This window comes from Aedes aegypti, chromosome 3 (assembly GCF_002204515.2).
Source record: "Aedes aegypti strain LVP_AGWG chromosome 3, AaegL5.0 Primary Assembly, whole genome shotgun sequence".
Taxonomy (NCBI): Eukaryota; Metazoa; Arthropoda; class Insecta; order Diptera; family Culicidae; genus Aedes; species Aedes aegypti.
This window is the reverse complement of record NC_035109.1, coordinates 63,209,112-63,232,673: the sequence shown is the minus strand read 5'-3', so window position 1 is coordinate 63,232,673 and position 23,562 is coordinate 63,209,112. Positions and strand designations below refer to the sequence as shown.

General features: G+C 38.8%; 1 protein-coding gene across 1 annotated transcript in view; it reads right to left on the bottom strand.

Moving 5' to 3' along the window:
- The window catches only part of LOC5567674 (zinc finger CCCH domain-containing protein 13), a 483,331-nt gene extending 460,306 nt beyond the window's left edge, over window positions 1–23,025 (bottom strand). The window contains exon 1 of the mRNA XM_021853276.1: window positions 22,218–23,025. The gene's annotated coding sequence lies outside the window, so the exon portion shown is untranslated. The remainder of the gene's footprint in view (window positions 1–22,217) is intronic.
- Between the last annotated feature and the right edge of the window lie 537 nt (window positions 23,026–23,562).

Sequence of the window (23,562 nt, the reverse complement as noted above, 5' to 3'; positions counted from 1 at the left end):
AATATTCGGAAGCTCAACACCTACGACTTCGCAGAGAGTGAGATCAACAGCTCTTCGATAGTGCGTATATGTTCGTCCACTTTTTTCGGTTATCTTGCAGTATTTTCGGACGAACAACTCAATTACCCGTAATTGTAATGGAAGTTCCCCCGCTTCAGCGGCCAAGCTATGTGTGGGAGAAGAACGAAGAGCTCCAGAAGAGATTCTTAGCAGTTGATTGAAAACAGGTTGTAGAAGGGTTATGATTTCATTTCCGAATAATTCTACTCCGTACAACAGCTTCGATATACAAACTGCATTAGAAATTTTCCATAAAGATTCTCTGCTGGCTTTTGGCGATATAGCTTTGATGAAGTTAATACGGTTTTGAAGAGCTATTTTGGTCTTGGCAGCATGGATTGAAAATTTTCCTCTTCGATTCATCCAGATTCCGAGAAATCGAGCCGAGTTTACCTCGGGGATGACTTCACCGTTCAAACAAATGTCAGGTAGTAATCGGTATCCTCTGTGTCCCGTTCTTTGGCAAACATGCAAGATGCACGATTTAGATGGAGAGAGGCTAAATTTAACGCTTTTTGCCCATTCATTTACCGCCTTAACTGCGTTCGAGAGATGTTGTCGTACTTTGGAGAGTTGTTTCGAAGAAGCCACTAGCACTATATCGTCCGCATAAACCAAAACTTGAATATTTTTTGGAATTACTTCGAAAACTGGATTTATGGCCAATAGAAATAACGTAACTGCCAGCACCGATCCTTGCGGAACACCGTTGTCTAAAGATTTTTGTGACGAAAGTGAACCGCCGTAGCTAACTCGAAAATAGCGATCCTGAAGATAATGTTTGATGCAAGATTTGATGCGATTGCCCACGTGCAAGCGGTTTAGCTGATGCAGAATGTGCGGTCGCCACGCCTGATCGTAAGCCTTCTGAATATCAAGTAACGCAAATTCGAGATGAGTTTTCGATTGTTTGGCGTTCTCTATTATTTCTTTTAGTTCGGCGAAATATGTTGACGTTCCTCGACCAGCTCGAAAAGCATGCTGTTGTGGGTGGAGAATATTTTGCTCTTCTAGGAAAGTGACTAAACGATGGTTTACCATCCTCTCGTAGATCTTCCCAATGCAACTCAGAAGAGTGATGGGTCGGTAGTTTTCCACGGTGTTTCGGGGCATGTTGGGTTTAGGAATGGGTATGACTATACCTTCTCTCCAGCTTTGTGGAAATCTTCCTTCGGCCCAAATGCGATTGAATGATCGCAGCATAGCGTATTTTCCAGCAATAGGTAGGTGTCGAATCATTGGATATCCAATATTGTCGCTACCTGTAGAGTAGCCTTTTGTTGAGTCGATGGCACGCAAGAGCTCACTGATGTGAAAGTCCTCATTCAAGGGTGAGTTCTCGTTAGTAACAGATTGCGGCAAATTGCTTTCGTGACTGACAGAAGTTGCTGAAGCTTGCTGGAAAAAATCGGCGAAGTGTTCAGTGATGACGGATGGGTCCTGTTCATAAGTACCACGGATGACGAGGCCTTTCCTCTTTCCGTTAAGTTTGTTGAAGTTGTTCCATAGCGTTTCGGAGGGAATTTGTGGATTGAAACTGTTGCAGAATACGTCCCAGGATTCTCGCTTAGCTGTGGACACAGTTTTTCTAGCTATGGAACGAGCCGATTGGAATGCTTTCCTTATATGTTCATGCTCGGGGTCATTTGTTGCAGTACGTTTTAATTTTCGCAGGACCTTTCGACGCTTCTTGATTGCTGCCTTGACTTCTTCAGACCACCAGACTTCTGCTCTTTTGCTTGGCTTGCCAGATGTCCTTGGAATTGATGCCTTAGCTGATTTAAGGATAATATCCCCTAGCTTGTCGATTGAAAGGTCTGCTTCGATTTTCATAGATTCGAGTATGTTGTGTTCGAAAAAAGTCCAGTTGGCGTTTTTGTACAGCCATCGCTTGCGATTTCGTTTTTCCAATAACGCTTCTTGGGAGTACACTTTGATCGGAAAATGATCACTGCCGTGTGTGTCATTAGCGATTGACCAGTGCAGTCGGCTTGCGAAACTTTTTGACACAGCCGTTATATCTATACAAGATGTGCTGCCGTGGCGCGAGCTCGAAAAGGTGGGTTCTCCGTTGTTTAATACAATGAAATCGTTTTCAACGAACCAACATAATAGTTGTCGTCCTCTTTTGGATGCTTTTGAACTGCCCCAAGCTTCGTGGGCGGCGTTGAAGTCCCCCCCTATGATAAAAGGAGGCTCTGCATTCGATATAATGCTGTTCAAGGTATCGATAATATGTTTGTCTGGACTATTTGGTGGCACATAAATTGAAACCACTGTGATATTGTACGGGTCAAATAAACGAGCGGTACAGACAGGGATTGGGCAAGGTATCCCAATGAACTTGTGGGGTACTTCAGTTCGAATTCCGAGACCGGCAGCACCTACACCTTGAGAGTAATGTCGGTCTGAGAAACACCATGTATATTGCCGTTGAAGCGCCTTATCTGCATCTTTCGCCATCATCTCTTGCAAACCGATGGCTATTGGTGGGTTCCGATGCACAAGGTGGTACAACTCAGTGTGATTACTCCAAAAACCTCTTATGTTCCATTGCAAAAATAATAGGTTTCTGCGTTGCTCCTGGCTAGATTGATAGCTGCTGTCATCGTTGCTCAGGGTTGATTGTTCGCAGCGAGTTCTATCGTTGGACGTGGCTGGAATGTTGGAATAACCGATGGGATTTGATTGAACACTAGGGGGTAATGTAAGATTGATACTTGCCGGATCGTAGGAGTGGTCCACGTCGACTGCCGCCAGAGGCTCATCGGACCAATCCGGCACCTCTCTGGTCAGGGTCGACGTGGGAAGCCTCGCACTTGGCGAATCAAAGTTTCTTGTGGCGTGATCCTTGCTCGTAGATGGATGTACGATGATGTTCCGAAGAGCGTCGTAGATATTGCAGTTACTTTTGGCTGAATTTGGTAGCAGGGGAAGATGAGTAACTTCAACGGCCGGACTAGAAGTTTGGTGATCTACAGGTGGAAGAATGACGTCCTGGACCACCGCACTTTCCAGTACCGCTTCCTCTTCCGGAAGTGAAGGGAGTACTACACTTTCGTCGCCTTCAAACCGTTTTCGATGTAGTTGGTATGTAGCTGGAGTAGTATGTAGCCGTTGTTCCAAATCGTGTTCCGATTGGATAGAGCTGTCGTCGAAATTAGCATGGGTAGTAGTTTGGTCCTCCATTCTCGGGTCCTTTTTCATAGCAGGGTCAGTCATGTCGATGGTCTTGATGTGATTTATGCGTGTTTGTTGAATCATCATTCGTCTACTTCAATGGAAGTAGGGCTTTTCGAACCAGGGGGCGCTAGACTTCGTTTTCCCGAACTTTTGCCGGAGTCCGTGGGGGATATTTCAAAATGCCGTTTACCACTTCTGCTTCGCGTTAGAATATCGTAGTCCATTTTTTCATTGCTTCTCTCGGTAGTGCGCTTGCATGGTGTAGACGAGGCTATTTTATCTCTACGAGATATGCGATTGCTAGTATTCTGTGTGGGTTGCTGTGTGTTGTAGAAGTGGTTGGTTTTATTTGCTTGGATTGAGTAGCGGATGATTTTTGATTCTGCGGAACTGGGGACAGGCTGTGTGCAAACGATCTTTGTGATATTTTTAACAATCCTATTTCTTTAGCAAGTGCAGCCACTTGTTTCTGTAGAGATGCTATGAGCTGATCTTTTTTTGCTAGTTCCTGTTGTACTTCATCTTGAACAACCTTACTGAACGAGTCGGTTCTATTTGATTCGTTGTACATGCGCCTTGCTTCTGCGTTCGAAATACCCAGATCTGTTTTCAGTCGCACTATCTTCTCTTCTTCCTTATATTTGGGACAGTCGCGTGAGTATGTGGGATGTCCGCCCTTACAGTGCAAGCACTTAGGATCGTGGTTACATTGCTCCCCTTCAACGACTGTATGTGTTGTTGAGCAGCGTAAGCAGATAGCGGTTTGGTTGCAGTATCTCCGGGAATGGCCGTAGAAACCGCAATTAAAACACATCATGGGCGAAGCATAATATTTGCGAATTGGTATACGAAGCAAGCCGAAGTAGACAAATTCAGGCAGTATTGTCCCACTGATTGACAGTACAAGTAGTGGGGTGTTTTGCAGTTTTCCGTTGACCCGTTTTTTAATTCGACGCACTGCCAGAACTCCCTGAGATTTCAATTCTTGTTCAATCAGCTTTTCGTCAACGTCGAGGGAATCCGGTTCGTAAACCATACCCTGGACAGTGTTCAAGGTTGGATGCGGAACAATTTCCACACGGGTACCATCGCACAGCTCAGTGATTTTCATTAGCTTATCAGAAATGATCCTTGATTTGGTACGGAGCAAATATCGAGATCCGCGTCCCTCACGAGTAGTGTTGATTGATCTAGCTGCTTCAACGCCGATAATTTGTTGGATTGACGATCCAACAACGAATGGATGTGGTAGAGGGGAGTTTTGTGATAGCCCGTGGTCAAAATCATCTGTACTTTTTGTGTCGCGACGAAGTACTAACACCACAGTTTGGCCGATATCATCGGGTCCTATCATCCATTGGGGTAAATTACTACGGCTCTGGTGCCCACCTGTGCCCCCCGGAGGGGCACCTGAGCTACCGGCCATGGGCCGTAGCTTGCTAACGCTTTATGCACTTCAATTTTTTTTTTCCAGACGGAGGTATTTGTACAGATTCAGCACCAGTTTGGAAATATCTGTGCACTCGGGCTGTTTACCAGCTAGCACAATAGCGAGTGTGCATGTATGTAACTACACAACCCGGCGCCGCGTAATAATTGCACTAACAGTTTACTGTTTTTAATAACTGAACTAACGAGTTTTGGGGAAACTTCACTACTCCCACTTGTATCTTGATTTGGGTCTTCTTAATACAGCGGTTGACGAAAAAAAAAACGAAAATTACGAGCGCTACCAACGATATTGCAGAGAGCTATTTACGCGCGCGTTCTCATACGATTGTATCCCGAACACGATGGAGAAATTATATCAGAATGCATTCACCATTATTTTACTATTTCAGATAAATTGTTATGTTATTATTCATTACGCAACTCAAAACAGTTGCGTAATGAGAAAGCGTTGCGTAACAAATCATTCCAGTATTGGTTTCAGTTGCATAATGACTATTCCCGCACTGCATACTCCAGTGCAGGAAAGTAGGCCGTTTCATGATAGATTGGCGTGATGAAAAACAGCCTATTACGATGAGCAACTGCAAAAATATTTTTACAATACTTTGAATGCAATTTTACGTAACACTCACTATGCGAGCGCAGCGATTTTCAGTGAAAACGATGTAATATTACAACTTATTTTTTGCCGCCTAGCTCCATGTCAGAGACAGGTGTATGTAAAGCTCTTTGAGGATGGGTCAAAAAAACAGCTTCGGGTCAGTTGCACATTTTTTCGAATGATCGAATGATTTAGTGCTTACATGGCCTTTGATCAATGCCGGTGAACTTTTGATAAAAATTAGGCTCAAACCCCAAGTATATCTACTGGATGTAGACAACTATTATTCGACCAATTCTGGTATATTGATGTTTTGTGTTGTGGCGAGGGGGTGAAATGAGAAAAATCCAATCGAAATTAGGCCATCTCTGAACACCAAGCGCTTTCTGGCTCTTACCATTTACAAGTACAGGATTTATTAGAAAAAAAATCCTGTGAATCATAGATCTATACACACTTCGTTGTACTTGAGCTTGATTGTCCGGTCGTAGTTGCTAGTCCAGTATTGTCCATTATATTATCATGATTTTCAAAAGCTTATCAGTGAACGCTTTTAGAGGACTTTTATAATACTTGCAGCAGATTACGACAAATCACATGAAAACCACCTGCACCTCCATGATCCATGGGAATCAGTCTCTAAAAATTTCAAGAATCCAACTCCGAACGCCCACTTCTTCTTCTTTCTGGCGTTACGTCCCAACTGGGACAAAGCCTGCTTCTCAGCTTAGTGTTCTTATGAGCACTTCCACAGTTATTAACTGAGAGCTTTCTATGCCAATTGACCATTTTTGCATGTGTATATCGTGTGGCAGGTACGAAGATACTCTATGCCCTAGGAAGTCGAGAAAATTTCCAACCCGAAAAGATCCTCGACCGGTGGGATTCGTACCCACGACCCTCAGCTTGGTCTTGCTGAATAGCTGCGCGTTTACCGCTACGGCTATCTGGGCCCCACTTTAAAACTCTGATTGACCACAATTTACACCACAATCGACCTCATCGTCGTCTTGGCACCATCAGCGCACACCGACCACAAGCAACCTCCTCCAAACCGAATTCCAACAACACCAAATGGCCACCTAATTTGCATATGCTTTCGAAAGCTATACCAGTCGCCGAAGCGTCCACGAAACACTTATAGCCTCAAGACGGCGCCAAACCGGTTCCGAATTGTGTTTTATTTTCAATCTATAAATATGCGTATAACTTTTATCATTCTCACACTTGACATTCGGTGCTCTCGAAACCGCGGAGAACTGAAGCTCTAATGTTGATGACGGTTTGTGATAAATATGCAGAAGGGTGCCACGGAGAAGCATTCCTCACTCACAGCAACTATAGATGTTCCAATGCATGGACCCAGCTTGGCGTTCTTCTTGGCATCCAGGATGGCGAATGGGATCCGAAAAGCAAACTTTCAATTGGGTTCAGAGCTTCAGCTTTCAAAATCCATTGGATTGAGAGGGCACACACTGGAGCAAGCATCCTCGAGGATAAACCGCTGCACAGCGGAATAAAGCTAGTTAAAACTCAAAAAACAAATTTAGGTATTCAATGTCTAATACTTTTTCTTGATTTCTTCAGTATTGAATGGCAAGTCCCCAAAATTTTAAATCGATTGGTGTATAGTTCAATCTTTCACATCATGTGAACTGTTGAAAACAAAAAGTGGCTCTCTTGAAGTTATCAAATATCATGGATGTTATACTATAAAAATCACTGTTTCTGTAACTCAACCAAATCTAAATCAATTGATCTCATTCAAAAGAATAGACCTTTTTCTTAGTTCAATTTTTCAGAATGTAAACTTTAATTCATTGCCGTGTACTTGGGTCTAGTTACAACACGATACTGAAGACGGCCTTACAGTCGAGGTTGACATACGCGTATCTGTCAAAGGATACAAACTCTAGTGGAATTAAATGGTATAGTAATAAATTCGGGTTTTCATTTATTTACTCAAAAAGTTTGCCTTCAATGTTCTACTTCAAATTGATATGCAGATAATTATACTTCAAAGTGTCTTGATTTTAGAACGATTTGAATAAAATTTGTACATTTGGCCGACATGTGTGTGGAGAGCGACCACTGCACATTGGTCCCAAAGCCATATCTAGGAAGACAAAAATGTTTGTGCCTAAACCGTCAATTTTAGATATATGGTGTCTTCGGCAAAGTTTCTCCATATTTTTTAGACATTTTTTTCAGAGATGTGAAATTAGGGTGGCCCACATGGTTTACGAGATCAACACATAAACTTTTTTGCTGACGCATTTAGGACTACACAATGTCCTACAATGTTTTAGAACAACCGATTTGGAGCAACTTTGCCGAAGAACCCAAATTTCTATCTCTTATGGTTCGCGAGTTATGATTTTTTTTAACAAAAAAGTTAGGGTGGTACTGAAAAATCAGTTTTTTCTTTATAACTTTTTATACGATAATTTCTCGCAAAAACTTTGTTCCGAGCACTTTTAGAACTTTTGATTGCGCAACTTTTTGCCGAAGAAACTACTGTTCTATCTCTTATGGTTACAGAGTTATCAGAAGTTTTCTTCGAAAAAATGGTTGTTTTCAAATGCCAATATCTCAGAAAGGCGCTAACGGATTTTCAATCTTTTGTCGGCATTAGAAAGATTATTTCTTTCTCTGTTCATGGTGAAAAAACTGTGAGGACGTTTTTTGTTTGAAAAGATTGATAGAATTTTGAAAATGATATGATTTCAACCGAAAATTGTCCATAACTTGAAAAATATTCGAGATAGCTCTTTGGTGCCTTCAGCAAAAATGTGCAAAATTGAAAGTTCTGAAAGTGCTTCATACAAAGTATTCATAAAAAAATCATTGTTTTATGATATATTCATCATAAACCGAATTTTGTATGGTAAAGAAAGCGAAAAAAGAGATATTTGCTGGAACAACCGGAATAACTGTATGTGAAGTCATTTTAAATTGAAAATATATGTAATGAAATAAGATCGATCACAGTAAGGGAAATGTTTGGAGTTAGGGAAAGTTAGTTGCTGAAGCAGTTTTAACAGTGATCCATGGAACATTAATCCATAAACGGTGTCTTGTTATTTCACGCGACATAATGTTTGTCCAGCTAACCTATGCCGTGGTTGGTTATAAATTGCTACCGCTTCGGATTACTGAGCAGAAGGTCATGCATTCAATACCGGTTCCGTTCATTATATTATCAACCCCAAACGATAACAAAACGTATACTTTGAAGAATTCCTTCAAATTACCAAAACCTTACTTCCCATCATATCCTCCCATAGAAATATAGAAGTATCTGTAATTATTCTATCTGGGCATCCAACTTATCCCATTCAATTCAATCAAATCCAATAAATCTGCTACAACGAATTAGTCAGGACAGCATTCGCCTGTTGAAGAGTGCATGAATCTTGAACAAGAGCCAGATATAAATCCCAAATATCTGTCTAAGGTAACGAACCAGAAAGTGGGCCCTGATCACTTGCTTCAGCAAATAATTTTACTTTTTTCAACTCCTTAGATTCCGCTTACTATGATCGATATCAATACATGTGTATTCAATTTTAAATGTCATACATACAGTTATTTCGATTGTTCTAGCAAATATCTCTTTTTTCGCTTTCTTTACCATATAAAATTTGGTTTATGCTGAATATATGGGTAAGCGTTGATTTTTCATGAATACCTTGTATGAAGCACAATCAGAACTTTCAATTTGCACATTTTTGCTGAAGGCACCAAAGAGCTATCTCGAATATTTATCAAGTTATGGACAATTTTCGGCTGAAAACATATCTTTTTCAAAATTCTATCAATCTTTTCAAACAAAAAACGTCCTCACAGTTTTTTTACCATAAACAGAGAAAGAAATAATCTTTCTAATGCCGACAAAAGATTGAAAATCCGTTTGCGCCTTTCTGAGATATCGGCATTTGAAAACAACATTTTTTTCGAAGAGAATTTCTGATAACTCTGTAACCATAAGAGATAGAACAGTAGTTTCTTCGGCAAAAAGTTGCGCAATCAAAAGTTCTAAAAGTGCTCGGAACAAAGTTTTTGCGAGAAATTATCGTATAAAAAGTTATCAAGAAAAAACTGATTTTTCAGTACCACCCTAACTTTTTTGTTAAAAAAAATCATAACTCGCGAACCATAAGAGATAGAAATTTGGGTTCTTCGGCAAAGTTGCTCCAAATCGGTTGTTCTAAAACATTGTAGAACATTGTGTAGTCCTAAATGCGTCAGTAAAAAAGTTTATGTGCTGATCTCGTAAACCATGTGGGCCACCCTAATTTCACATCTCTGAAAAAAATTTCTGAAAAATATGGAGAAACTTTGCCGAAGACACCATATATCTAAAATTGACGGTTTAGGTGCAATCATTTTTGTCTTCCTAGTTATGGCTCTGGGACCAATGTGCACTGTGCGTTGGCGCTGATGTGTTCTGCTGGTAGAAGCAGTAGTCACATGCATAGTTGATTCATTCTGATCGTATTACTACCGACTGTTTTTATAGCTGGTAAATTTCCCTGTCGAGTGGTAGGTACATGGTGCAGCCAGCTGGGTAAAGGAAACGGTGCGAATCAGCAGAATTTTGTTGGGAAATTATCATATGAAAACCGAAAATTTTCCACATGCTTTCACTTGCCATTTGCGTATTGGTAAGAGCAAAGGAGGTGCTTTTTCCACCGCAGGACCAATATTGCTTGCTGGATATTCGCTAAATCTTGAACAGTGGTGGCTTTCTGAAGCAAATTTTAAGAATTTAATTGCAGTCGGTTGAGAAACAAACAAATTTATCAGAAACTGAAACAAGATATTGACATCGTTATCATTTAACCAAATACTTACACTCAGAAAAGAATAAACACGAAAAACTATATGAGAGCGAGAAAAATAATGATGCAACAAGCATCTCATCAGAAATTGGCTTAGAATTTCAACCAGACATTCACTCATTTGGAATCCGAGAAGGATCTTGCTAGGCATCAGACAAATATCTTACAAACTGCAATGTAAGAGTCTATGAAATTGTTTTTGAAAAATCCAGCAAGGATCCTGTCATAGTACTTCCAAGCATTCATATCAGTCCAGAATGTCATATGAAAAAGGTTCACAAGAGCTTATCAGAAGTAAGATTTCCTTTGGGAATTTTCTGAGTGATTTTTCAGAAAATCGCTAACGATTTCGTCAATAACAAAATGGAATCAACCAAGTGCAAATAGATCTTATATATGTTGCGACATCCACTTTCCTCCCACCGTAATCTCTTAGGGATGGTACACAAATTATGTCACGCTAAATTTCAACTTTTTCGACCCCTCCCCCCCCTCCTTTGTCAAACTTTTTGTATGAGTCCTCCGAAAATTTTGTAAGGCTTGTCACGCTTGGCTCGACCCACTCCCCCCCCCCCTTGGAGCGTGACGTAATTTGTGCATGACCCCTTATTAGTTTTCATTGGGATGAAGTTGATTATTGGGTTGAAGTTGAGACATAGGTAATGAGAACTTATTCCCTACCGAATATTACCAGAATCGATTGAATGATAGCTATAAAGTCAGTGGCAGCGTCCAATAGGAGACTTGAGCGTATTTCGTAAAAAGCCAATGTTTCGCCAAGAAGGAACTTTTCAGAAGTTAAAGCCAACAGAACCAGCTCGATTTTTTTTTTGTTTTATTTTCAAGGGATTCTTTGGCAGTTAATATTAAAAAAAACAATGGTTCAAAGAAGATTATTTTGATATTCTTTTAGATGTTCGATCTGGTTACAATCTTGCAATACCACAAAAAAAACATAAAAGTTTCTCTAATGAATAATGCACAAGAAATTCTGCTGTAATGATTATTGATGGGGTAACTTTAATAGCCTTCCAGACTCGATTTTACAAAAAAATCATTTGCCAGTTTACCAAAACAAATTCGTATGTGGATACTATCAGTTTCTAACAATGAGCTTTCCTAATTCCTTCGACTATTTTTCAAACCCCAGTATCGTTGTTACACAACACGTAAAAAATTGTGCGGTACAAACTACCATATCAGGGGGTTAACTTAAGCGTTCGCACCGGCAATTTTCAGCAGACCAGAAATTGTACCATGTCTGTAGTCCAAATCAGATTGTTGTAAATTATTTCTGTCAAATGTACCAGTAATGTGTTGAGATGTAACGTAAACATAGTAAATTGGTCTGAAATTCCATGGTAGTTCCAAGAATGGGCGTAGTCAGCTAAAATAGTAATTTTTACAACAGATTTTTTTCCCGTCAAAGTATCAACCAGATGGCTGCTTAGGACTAACAGATTCCCTCAGTGTATAAGTGCTGTTGATCTTCTATTTTTAAGCCTGATTTGCTGCTGAACAGGAATCGCTAAAGAAATTTCTCGCCGATTCCTTGCAGAAATTTTCTACAGCGACTACCGTTTGAACTGAAATCTCTTTTCAACTGCGTACTGCGACCAGAAAAAAGCGCTTCCTTGATCGATTCCTTGCAGGAATTTCCCATGCATCAAGATAGGCCAAGAAATTACTTGTCAGTAGCAAATCAGGCTTTAGGCAACAATGATGCCTACCACGTCAGAATGCAGACCAATAAGGGGAATTGATGATGCATTTAAACCTGTTTCACAGTAGACCTGGTATACCCCTGCATCTAAGCCAGTTCAATTAAAGCCAAGGTTTATGCGAGGTTATCTTCTACGTTGCCCAACTACACAAGCATCTCAAACAAGATGCTAATTTTTAGTCTTTCTCTGGGCTAACCGGAAAAAAAACACACCTTATAATACAGCTTTCGTTGTACCCTTTTTTGACGAATTGAGATAACATTTTCCTTGCTCCAAATGATTTCGCTATTGTTGGTTATTTTTCCTACAAAAAAGAGAATATCTAAGTTGAGCCTGCATTAGTTCCATTCACAGTCAACCCTCCATGAGTTGATATGGAAGCGACCATCGACTTATAGAAATATCGAGTCATGGAATATGAATCCTATGGAAAGGATGTTTCAAAGGATCATCTTAGCAGCCATGAAATTTTGTTTCTAGTATGGTTCCATGAGTCAAAATCGAGTTATGAAACATCGTCTCATGGAGATTTTACTGCACTTAATAGACACGATTGTAATCGAGGGCAGCATAGTAGTACAGAGGATTAGCAAAATGATTGAGTTAGGCTGAATTTTGCCTAAATTTAAATGTTCATAACTTTATGGAAAATTGATGAAATTGGAAGCAGTTGACGGCAAATTTGGTCTAGTGTCATGCTCGGCCATACATATTGGCCACCGGTCACAGGAGATGTTTCAGATTTTCCAAGGTCATGTCCAAATGGCATTTTTTCTGTCGCTTGTATTTTTGTGCGGTGTGAAGTTATAGGAATGTTTACAATTTTCCTAAAAACTAGAACTAATAAGAAGTTGAATGCCGCCAGACGCATTAAGATTCGTTGAAAATTTTCAGAAATACAGTCGACTCTCCACATCTCGATATTGAAGGGACCATAGAGATATGGAGAAATCGAGACAAAGAACAAATGTTCAATGAATACTAGATTAAAAATCAATCCATTACCAGGAAAATTGAAAACAAACAGACGTCATTTCGGCCAATTATTTTGAATCATTGAAATCTAGTCTAGTACACGGGTAAAAATGCGGCACTCTAAAACAGGAGAGAGTCATGATTTCGGAAGGAAGGTGTGATTTCATGTTATGAAAATACACCATGACCAAAAGTCATGAAATCATAAAGCTTTTTACCGTAACGTCGGCTGTACGTTACGTTTTCGATTTTTAGCGAAGAAAAATGTCGATTGAAATCCTCAAATCATGAAGCAAGTATGCTGGAACCATGAATAAAATTCATGGAAACATAAGCACTATTCATGGCTTTAGTTATCTGTCATTTATGATTACTATTTTTGATACGAAAAGTAGCAATTCCGGTCATGAATTCCAATTTTTGTGCTGAAAAGTGGCAAGTTGAGTCATGAAATCATGAAGCAGGATCCCTGAATCATGAACTCATTTCATGAAAACGAAACATTATACGTCAAATAAGATTCCAGTTTATATTTGCCATTGGTAAACAAATAATATTAAGATTAAAAGTGTTACTGCTTTTGTGCCGGTAGTTTTGTAATAAACCGTGAAAACATTCCACAAATGTCAACCTAACGAGTGTAACATCTTGAGCAGGAACGCAAACATTCGGTGGTTTGGTTTGTACGTAAAATGTTGTTTTGAGCATCAATTGAATTGGCAAATGGTCCCTGGGCTGGTGGATTGCATAAAATTTGAAACACTCCTGGAAGGCAAGAATTAGAAATAAATAACAATTTGGCAGAGATTCTTAGCGATGGAAAAAATCAGAAGATTGCTGAACCTCTTAATGAAGTAGTATACTTTATACTGTTTTCTTTGTTTATTATGGAATTATAATGTTCTACAAATATTAGTTTTGATTCTGGGATTCCTTGCACAAGTTGAACCTTTTTTATTCTTCAAGGGGTTCTCCAGCAGTTTATCAAGAAAATGTTTCTATGAAAAATTGCTTGAAGAAACATTGTTGAACATGAGCAAATTTTTCAAAATCAATTATTTTTTTTTTATAAAAAGTAATTTGATTTAATTGAAAATTGTTGTACTATTTTAACAATATTTTGAATAAATAATTATACTGAACCTGTTATAAGGTTTTAAGTTTGGAAGTTTACATGTACACGACAAAACACGTGTCAAATGTACAAATTGAAATTGAAACTGCGAAAAGAAACCAAGTGCTCCAGTGGGGATCGAACGCGAACCCACGACTCCCTATTCACGCTTCAACCTACAAGCTGCGGAAACCCCGACGCTCGAAGGCGAACGGAATTCGATTGCCCTAAAGCACATGGGATCATCATTTCGCAGTCTAAACTTCGTTCGGATATATGAGATTTACATTTGACACATACATCGTCGTGTACATTTGTAATGTAATTTTACGGCTTCGTGACCAAATCGCTACCAATCACTTATTGGTCAGGAAATTTAGTGCGTGGTCGTCTAAAGAACATATAGTTACATATATTCTAATAACTTTTGCATTGTATTTATCTGGTTTGGTTTGCCAGAAGCACCAGAGCTTTATTGATTTTCGACGAACACGAAATCAGTAGAGCTCTGGTGTTTCTTAAAATAAAGGGGGTAATTATTTTGTTCAAAATATGCTCTTTTTAATGTATTCAAATCCTCTGAGCAAAATCTCAATAGGGAAACTTAAAAGCAGATTGGAGTACCTTGTACCTTTTAATTCCGCCCTAAATGCTTATCTTTGACAGATACGCGTATTTCGACTACGAGTAACTGACACTGAAGAAGACTGCAAGTGATAGTCGAAATACGCGTATCTGCCAAAAGATAAGCATTTAGGGCGGAATTAAAAGTTACTCCAAAAAATGCTATTTATTCACAGACGAATTAAAAATTGAAATCAATCTCAATTCATTATAATTTAGTGGATTTGGCTCTAGATCCATAATACTATATAAATGTCATGAACAAAAACGAATTGACATGATTTGACACTTCAAATCTAATCTCTATTCTCAAAGCTTTTCCCAGATCTGGTTTACCAATAAATGTGATTTACGCCAAATCACCGCAATTCAAAATGACTAGAGCTCATAATCTTTAATTTGCATGTTATTTCTTCATATTTCACTGTTTGATTCATAATTTAAAAAGAGAATTATACATAGTGTTTTAGCATCTGATATTTTTTTATGTTTTGTGCAATTCTAAGCAAGGGCGTCGAGCTTTCATATTATTGTTACATGTTCTCTATGATGTAGGGTAGAAGCACGTTTTGGTCATACGGCAGTTGTAGCCATAGTGGATTATACACCGTTTTATATAGCCAATCAGCATGAAACCTCTTGTATTTAGTAGCTCACATTCACAAGATGTACATGAGCTACATTGATTTACTCGTCCGAATTGATTCAAAACATAAGATAAATGACTACCGAAAGCTAAACATTACATATATTTTGCAATTGGATTAAATGGACAAATTGATGTGAAGTTTTGCGAAAAAGTTACACGTCTTCTCAGTGAGAATCGAACTCACGACTCCCTGATCTCTAGTTAGGGCGCGTTACCCCTACGCCATGAGAGGACTCATGAACGCAGAAGTTAACCTCACAACCAGAGGCGTGCTTATCGTTTTTCTTCGCATTTGACGTTTCACACTACCGCCATCTGCAGATCTTGTTGCACGAAACAGTATTTCGTGCATCATGCTCACCAGATGATGATAGTGTAAACTGGGCGATGGATGTTGAGGAAATTTGTTATGTCTGTTTCAGTAGCGTAGCTAGGGGGGTGCGGCGGGTGCGGTCCGCACCGGGCCCCCAGCTCCTAGGGGCCCCCAAATCACGGTAAGCATTCTTATAGCTTTAAAAGTTCAACATAGCTCGCATAAAACTGACAATTTGTAAGAGCCAAAAATGAAAATGAACTTGGCAACAATAAGTTACTGAAATAGACGTGAATCAGCGATGTATAGGGGCCCCTAGATTATCCCTAGATTATGATCAGTCAAGGTCAAATTTGAAGTGGACCATGGCTAAGGCTCCCAAATATTATGGTCTTTCACAAAACATAGTTTTGAACGTTGTTCTCATTTAAGGTCCTAAGCCCCCTTATAGCTTAATGCGGCTCTGAGGTACATACTTAAGTAGACTCAAGTTCATACATAAAAAAGCACAGAATTGGAATATCGACTTTTGATTCATAAAAGTTTTCCTTATACATGATTCTCAACGATTTGCTCAAGTTTGTACAACATAAAAAATTGGCAGACATGGGGGCTTCGATCAATTTTGACGATTTAAATCAAGCAGGTATCACTCATGTTAAAGTGAATACAGTAACCTTCGAGCGGTTGAAACATAGGCATGGGTTTGTAACAATTATTCATACAGGCACTTCTTCTAATAAATTATGTTATAATGTACTTTGATGATTTTTCGACAAATTCCACTAAACAAATACAAGTGATCCCTCCTTTTTTTTCCTCCTTAAAATTACTTATGAATCGAAAGTCCTTTTGTCCAGATTTTGTTTTAATAGTCCACAAATTTTCACGAAAAATAATCCAAAATTTTCCCTCGGGTGACTTCCAGTAACTCATCAAGATATTTCTTTTGAAGTTTCTCTTGGTAATTTATTCGAGGTTATGTCATGGATTTCACTAATAGTTCATAGTTAAACATATCCAGAGTTTTCATCAAAAAACTTCGTTAAAATGTTTCGAAAACACTTCCAAGAATTGTTAAATGAATCCTTAAGGAATTTTTGCAGACATTTTAGTTTAATTTCTTTTAAAATCTACACTAGCAACTAAACCAGGAAACTTTTTCCATTAGAGACGCTTGTTCTTGAAAATCATGCTTTTGGTTAAAAAAAAACTGTAATAAAATTAGTAAATAATTATTTGGCGTTCCTATAGAAACGTACCTACAAATAATTAAGGTTTTATTTTTTTTTTGAAGAATATGTCGATTTCGGAAATATCGTCAAAACTTCACCCAGATGTTTTTAGAGGATTCTTCAACAAATCATATAGGAACTATTCTAGGAATTATTGAGGAGATCTGCAATAATGGTATTGAAGAAACCTCCAAGTTGTTTTTCCCAAGAAATGTCTTCAAGAATCACCCAAGTGTTCCTTAGGAAGGATTTCTCAAACGAACTATTTTAGATATTTTAAGAATTCTGAATGAGATTTCTCTGAGTATTTCTTCCTGTTATTCATCTTAGAAGTTCACCAAAATTCCTCAGATAAATGGCAATCTTTGCGGATTCATCCAGTGCTTGGAATGGTAATAGTACCTAGTAGACTTGAATTTCGCGAAAATCACTCTTCCCAGTACAGTAGATCTAAAAAGTGAATCTCATCAAGTAGCCTATGTTGGGTGAATGAATTTTCTAAATCGTTAGTGTCATTGAAGGCTCTAAATGCGGGAAATAGAACATTTTTCTACAGTAATTTTGGGTTGCCCTTAACAACGGGTGTTTTGCAACTTTCAAGGCTTTTTACCTCACGCAATGGGCGTGAGTTTCACTGGCTTCGCTGACTGTGATTGGCTTTGTTTGGCTATTATAGAGTGAATTTCAGATTTTTTATAAACCCTGGATTCATCATTAAGTTTTTCCAGGCAGTCCTTTTTGGATTCGTCCAGGACCAGGCATTGCAGAATTCGCTCTCATTTGAGTATGAAGCACGATCAAAGCAAGCAAAGAAAAACATTCCATCTGTTGCGGTCCACGATCGTCATTGCATCGCAAGGTGTAACAAGTCTGATAAATGGAAGCAGCGAGCAAGAGCCCCAAAGAGAGAGCGATGATAAAATCAATTTTTCTCGCTTGTTTACCGGTGGGGATAGGTGTTTTTCTTTACTGGCACGATAAGCAATCCACGAACATCCAATAGCAATAGTGTCCCCCAGGCTTGGAGCATGTTTAGAGGGGGTTTATCATGCACTACTATCCCCCCAATCTGATCAAAGCTATAGCAGTATACGATAAACAGTCTCTCATAATGTGCATCATGTTATGATAGTTACAGAGAGCGATACGTGAGAGACTCTCTCAATTTTCTCAGGATTCAATCCCTGTCCAGGACTTACTCCAAGAACTACTGCAACGAGTTTTTCAAGCGGCACATTTCTTCAGACACTCCTCAGCGATTCCACCAGATTTTTCTAAGTTCATGGGAGAATCATCAAAAGGAGTTTCTCAAGAAAATCTTCTAAGAATAAGAAACTTAAGAAGAATTTGACTAAAAAGTCCGCTGATAATGCCTCTAAAGATTTTTTAGGTAATTCGCGCAACTAGAATTTCTGGACTTTGTCCAGCAAGTTCACCAGATATTTTTGTAGGAGTTGTTTGAAGATTTCTTTCTCGAGTCTTTCAAGAGTTAATGAATGTTTTCGACAAAATATTGAAAGTAGCTTAACAAAAATCTACTTTATCCTATTATGTACCGAAATCGGGGGCAAATTGATCATTGGGGCGAATTTGATCAGGTCGGTACCAACAAACATTTCTTCCAAAGGATGCTGAAGGTTTCGTTTGCACCGCAGACATTCCATGTTTTCTAGTTTATAGATGTCCAATGATGGTTTTCAACTATTTCGTTTTTATTATTAATACTAGTGGTCCCGGCAAACTTCGTCTTGCCATCAAGTAGGCTGTTGGAAAACGATTTGAATCACCCCATACAAAATGACAGGTCCGTTAATTCTCGTTTTTTCGACTTTTATGATGAATACCCTTGGATTTTGATGCACACAAACACGTCGGAACCCTTGTCGAACGAAGCGGAGAAAGAATCATCCAAATCCGTAGACCCGTTCGTTAGTTATTTCGTGACATACAAACACCATTCCATTTTTATTTATATAGATTTAGACTTTTTGAAGGTGTAAAAAATACCGTTGGAATTGTACGTGCTAAACAAACCATTGGTGCTATGCCATGACTTTGAGTGTTTAAAATATTATGTTAGATTAAGTATGAACTACTGAGCTCATTTTTGATATCATATAGCACAGCAAGTATAGTTTTTTGCTCATAAAATTGTTTATTCTCAGATAATGTGCTAATTTCAAGAGAAATTGCCTACACTTAGGCGTATTGGGCAGATTTTCAAAGTTAAATTTTTCAATAAATGATCAAATTTTGACATCATTTTCAAATTTTGACATCATTTTCAGATTCAGGAGACCCATATTTAGTATATAGGGAATTTTTTTATTCCCAAACCTGCTTTGTTATATGGTGATCAATTTCGCCCCAGTGTGTCACGGGGCCCAGATAGCCGTAGCGGTAAACGCGCAGCTATTCAGCAAGACCAAGCTGAGGGTCGTGGGTTCGAATCCCGCCGGTCGAGGATCTTTTCCGGGTTGGAAATTTTCTCGACTTCCCAGGGCATAGAGTATCTTCGTACCTGCCACACGATATACGCATGCAAAAATGGTCATTGGCACAGTAAGCTCTCAGTTAATAACTGTGGAAGTGCTCATAAGAACACTAAGCTGAGAAGCAGGCTCTGTCCCAGTGGGGACGTATTGCCAGAAAAGAAGAAGAAGTGTCATTTTATATTTTTGGTATTAAAACTATTTTTTTGATATGTTAAATATTATTTCATGAAAAATCGAGTGCTTAAACTGTTAAAGATCAATGGAGTATAGATTATGCCGAAATTTGTTTGACTTTATTTGAATTCCGGAGGATAACATAATAAATAGATTGTAGAATTGTGATCAATTTGCCCCCGGATTACGGTAGCTAATTTTTACGATTCTACCCCATTACCTCGAATGCCATTTCCCCGAATGCCATCACTCCGAATTCCATTTCCCCGAATGTACCATTACCCCGAATTCCATCACCCCGAATGCTATTTCCCCGAATTTCCAATTATCTTGACATGATGATATTGATGACATTTCCCCATGATATTGGAATTCGGGGTAATGTCATTCGGGGTGATGGGTCGTTCGGGGTTTTGGAATTCAGGGTAATGGCCTTCGGATTAATGGCATTCGGGGTAATGGGATTCGGGTTAATGGGGTAGAATCACGCCACTGGTCTGTTTGTCTGTGCAGCAATTATCAATATAGGCAAGGGTAGATTGAGTATTTTCGTCCCTGGTTCTAAGTATTAACTCTAATCATTTTACATAAATCAAAGATCAGGAATCCCACAGAGCTTCTTTCAGTATGAAAACAAGGCAATAATTATAAAAATCATAGAAACATGTGATGCTGAAAATCATTTCACTTAGGTTTCCTAAAAGAATACCAGAACAATCAGAAGATATTTATCCACTTATGGATCTCTGAAAAGTTCCCTTTAAATGAAAATAATAATTTTCAATATGGTGTACGATACATGTAAAAGACAATGTAATATAATATAATATCGTTAAAGTGACCGTGGGCCAGAGATAATTCACCTTTTCACGTATTTGTAATTCCCTTTGAAGCAATAATCATTATATTTTCTCATAATATCAATCAAGAAACTGTTATTGTAAATTGAAGGTGAAGTGTACGTCAAATGATTGTTTTACAATAGATGCTAAACACATTTCTGAAAAAATGTGAATAGTGACAAATCAAAAGTTCCAAGACCACTCACTAGCAATTTCGGGCCAATTTCAATGAAATCAAAGACATATACAATACAACAGGTCATTCCACATTTTTTCTTTCTATAACTGGGTATCATCCAATCACTTCTAAAAACAAACTAACGATCAAGCGATATATCCGTTCATATCAGTCACTTGATATGGATGATTATTCAATATATCGTGTAAGTTCGATTGTAGCAAAAAAAAGGGATTAATTCGTTCGCTACATCGCAATATGGTCTACAGTTGCAGTGTTATGTCACGGTTCACCTATGCTGCTCTAAGACGTAATTCAAATAGGATTAGGTACCCATTTGAACTGTTACACAACTGTTGTGTTACACAACTTAGAATATTGCATTATGGTGACAGAGAGCGCTTTTAATTAACACTTCACTGAGTAGCAAACAACCTTAGATTTCTGTATAGATCAAGGAACAATATTTATTCATGTTCGTTGATCTATACAGAAACAATTTTATTTCTCTCTAAAATAAATTTTGCCAGAAGAAGAGCAGGGCTAGTGGAATGGTTTTGTGAATGGGTTGAAATGAACACCCATGAAAATCGTAGAAATGCTAGAAATGTTTTCAAAAAGAGTATGGAACCCTAACGCTAACATGATAATGAAGCAATGAACATATTATAAATCAGTGTTCTATATGAACTGCTACGGCAAATGTAATATGTTGTTAACAAAATGTTAATAATATTAATAATAATTGTTGAACCAAATTAGGATGATAGTGTTTTCTAATAACACAGAACACCTAGATATAAGAAATGAATGTAATGTTTGGAATGATATTAATGAAGAAATTAAAAAATAAAAAATAAATAAATAAATCAGTGGTCTAAACTTATAGAGAAAGACAAAAACAATTTTAAAAAAAGTCCGTATTGTCTAGTAACGCTCCAAAAAAATGCATTTTTGCTTAAAGTTAGATCTTTAAGCACGTTATGGCTATATTAGTTATGTATTAGCTTCCACGCACAGTAAAATAAAAAAAATATCAATAAACCGAAAATTCAATAATGTAAAATAGTCAACTCAGGTTTGAAAAGTCAATATTTAAATTTGACGCCTATATTCTTATCAGCTGTGTCCACATGTCATCATGAAACACATAAACCTATCTCCGATTTTAACAATGAAACACCACAATCACAAAAAAAAACATGCATCCAATTTCAAGGCTCATAAGTTTCACTATGACACGCAAGCACCCGCCATCACATTCCGATCGCTGCTCGCTCGCACATTGCAACACCTCTTTTGATGCCCAAAGAATAAGGCTTGTTTTGATCCAAATTCAAATTATCACTTCCCCCTTTGTTGGCCATTTGTATCGTGTTTCACGCTTATTGCTCAATATTTACGACGGATTTCAAGACCAAAACATGTTTCGATTCTTTATAGAATCGAAAGCCACAAGTTCAACCGTTCCAACCGGCAGTGAATGCCAAGAGATCAGCTGAAATCTGCAGTTTCAGTGCACCAATTGCGAAATCACGCCGTCACGATTGCCGCCACACTGCACAAAAATAAGGTGTTTGGAGTTTTTCCCGGTTGGACATTTTTTGTTGAATATTTGAGCGATTATCGTTGTCTCAATTACATATTCGTTTTGCATATTTTCGAACCGAAACAAGACACATGTTGAATGATTAATTACTCCACAGAACCATTCCCAATGACAGGTTTTGAAAATTATCATCTTTCTCACTTACTTCTTTCGGTCAAGAACTCGTATCCAAGTGATTGATCTTCTTTTGAGCGGCCCAATGTTCCACAGCTGTCTGTCTATGATTCAATCCCAACCTGTTGAACTCTTTTTAGGACACCAAGCTATCCAGAACAAGTTGCAATCTTCCCGCTCTCACTTTAGGGCCAGGCACACCACACAAACACCCCGCTATTCCACGACCCGTTGGCAGTTGTCTTCTTCGGGCTAGATCCACACAATCTACAATTCCATCAAGCCCATCAACTCGAACATGCACACAGGTTTCACTTTACTCGGCGGCACTCGGCCACGAACGACCAACTTCTTCGGAGTCGCTGGTTTCTTTCACTCCTGCTTTTGCTCCTTGCTTCTTTGATATTTTAGCGAAACCACAAAAATTTACACCCGCCGACTTGAGTCAAGTACACGGGATAAGGTCCACCGGACCGAACTGATCATCAACACTTCTTTCTTCCCCTGTTGACACGCCACTCTCTCTTGTACGCCTTTTAGCTAACGACGAGACGAGAATCTCAAGAAACACAACAACAACACATCCGCATCCGCAGATCGCGACACGAATCGAACTCGAAACTTTCTTAAATGGTCCGCCTTCTGCGCGCCTGTAGATCCCTTCCAAAACCCGAATTCGCGTGGTTCAAATTCAAACCTTCATCAACGAACGTCCACTCACTGCACTGGAGACTGCCACACAACCGTTACACATGAACGCTGAAAGTAGGACTGACAAATTCCTTTTACTCACTGCTCGGCATTCCGTCGCCGTTCCGTCGCTGTTGTCGTCGCGGCAAGGCAAACGCGCAAAGAGCAGAGCCTACAATATCGGGGGATGACGTTATAGAGAGGTAAGGTAAAACATGAATTCGAGCCCGGCTTGGCGAGCTGGACTCGCTGGTTCACCCCAACCGAACCTACATCCCAATGCATGCTGTTTATAGGGAGCTTTGGCCCCATGGGTGTAGCCAGGAATTGTATCAGGGGGAGGCGAGCGACCTCAAAAGTTCTTTCACGGATTTCATGAAAAATGATCGTTATACACAAGTTCTGCACCCTTTTGGCATGAAATGTTAATCTATGAAAAAACATTCACATCATTTTTGACGTAGGACTACGTCTTTCTTCTCTATATGAAATTGGAATTTGCCAAGAGCGTTACGTTGGCATGAAATATTTTAAACGTTTACATATAACTTTTTGCTGCCTTAATGAAATTCCTTGATTAGCACCTCAATCGAAACACAAGGCATCAAAGGTTCATGTCGTTTACTTACTGAATCTCACAAACCTGTCAAAATAGTTTAAAAACTGTTTTAAAAGTAAACGTTAGC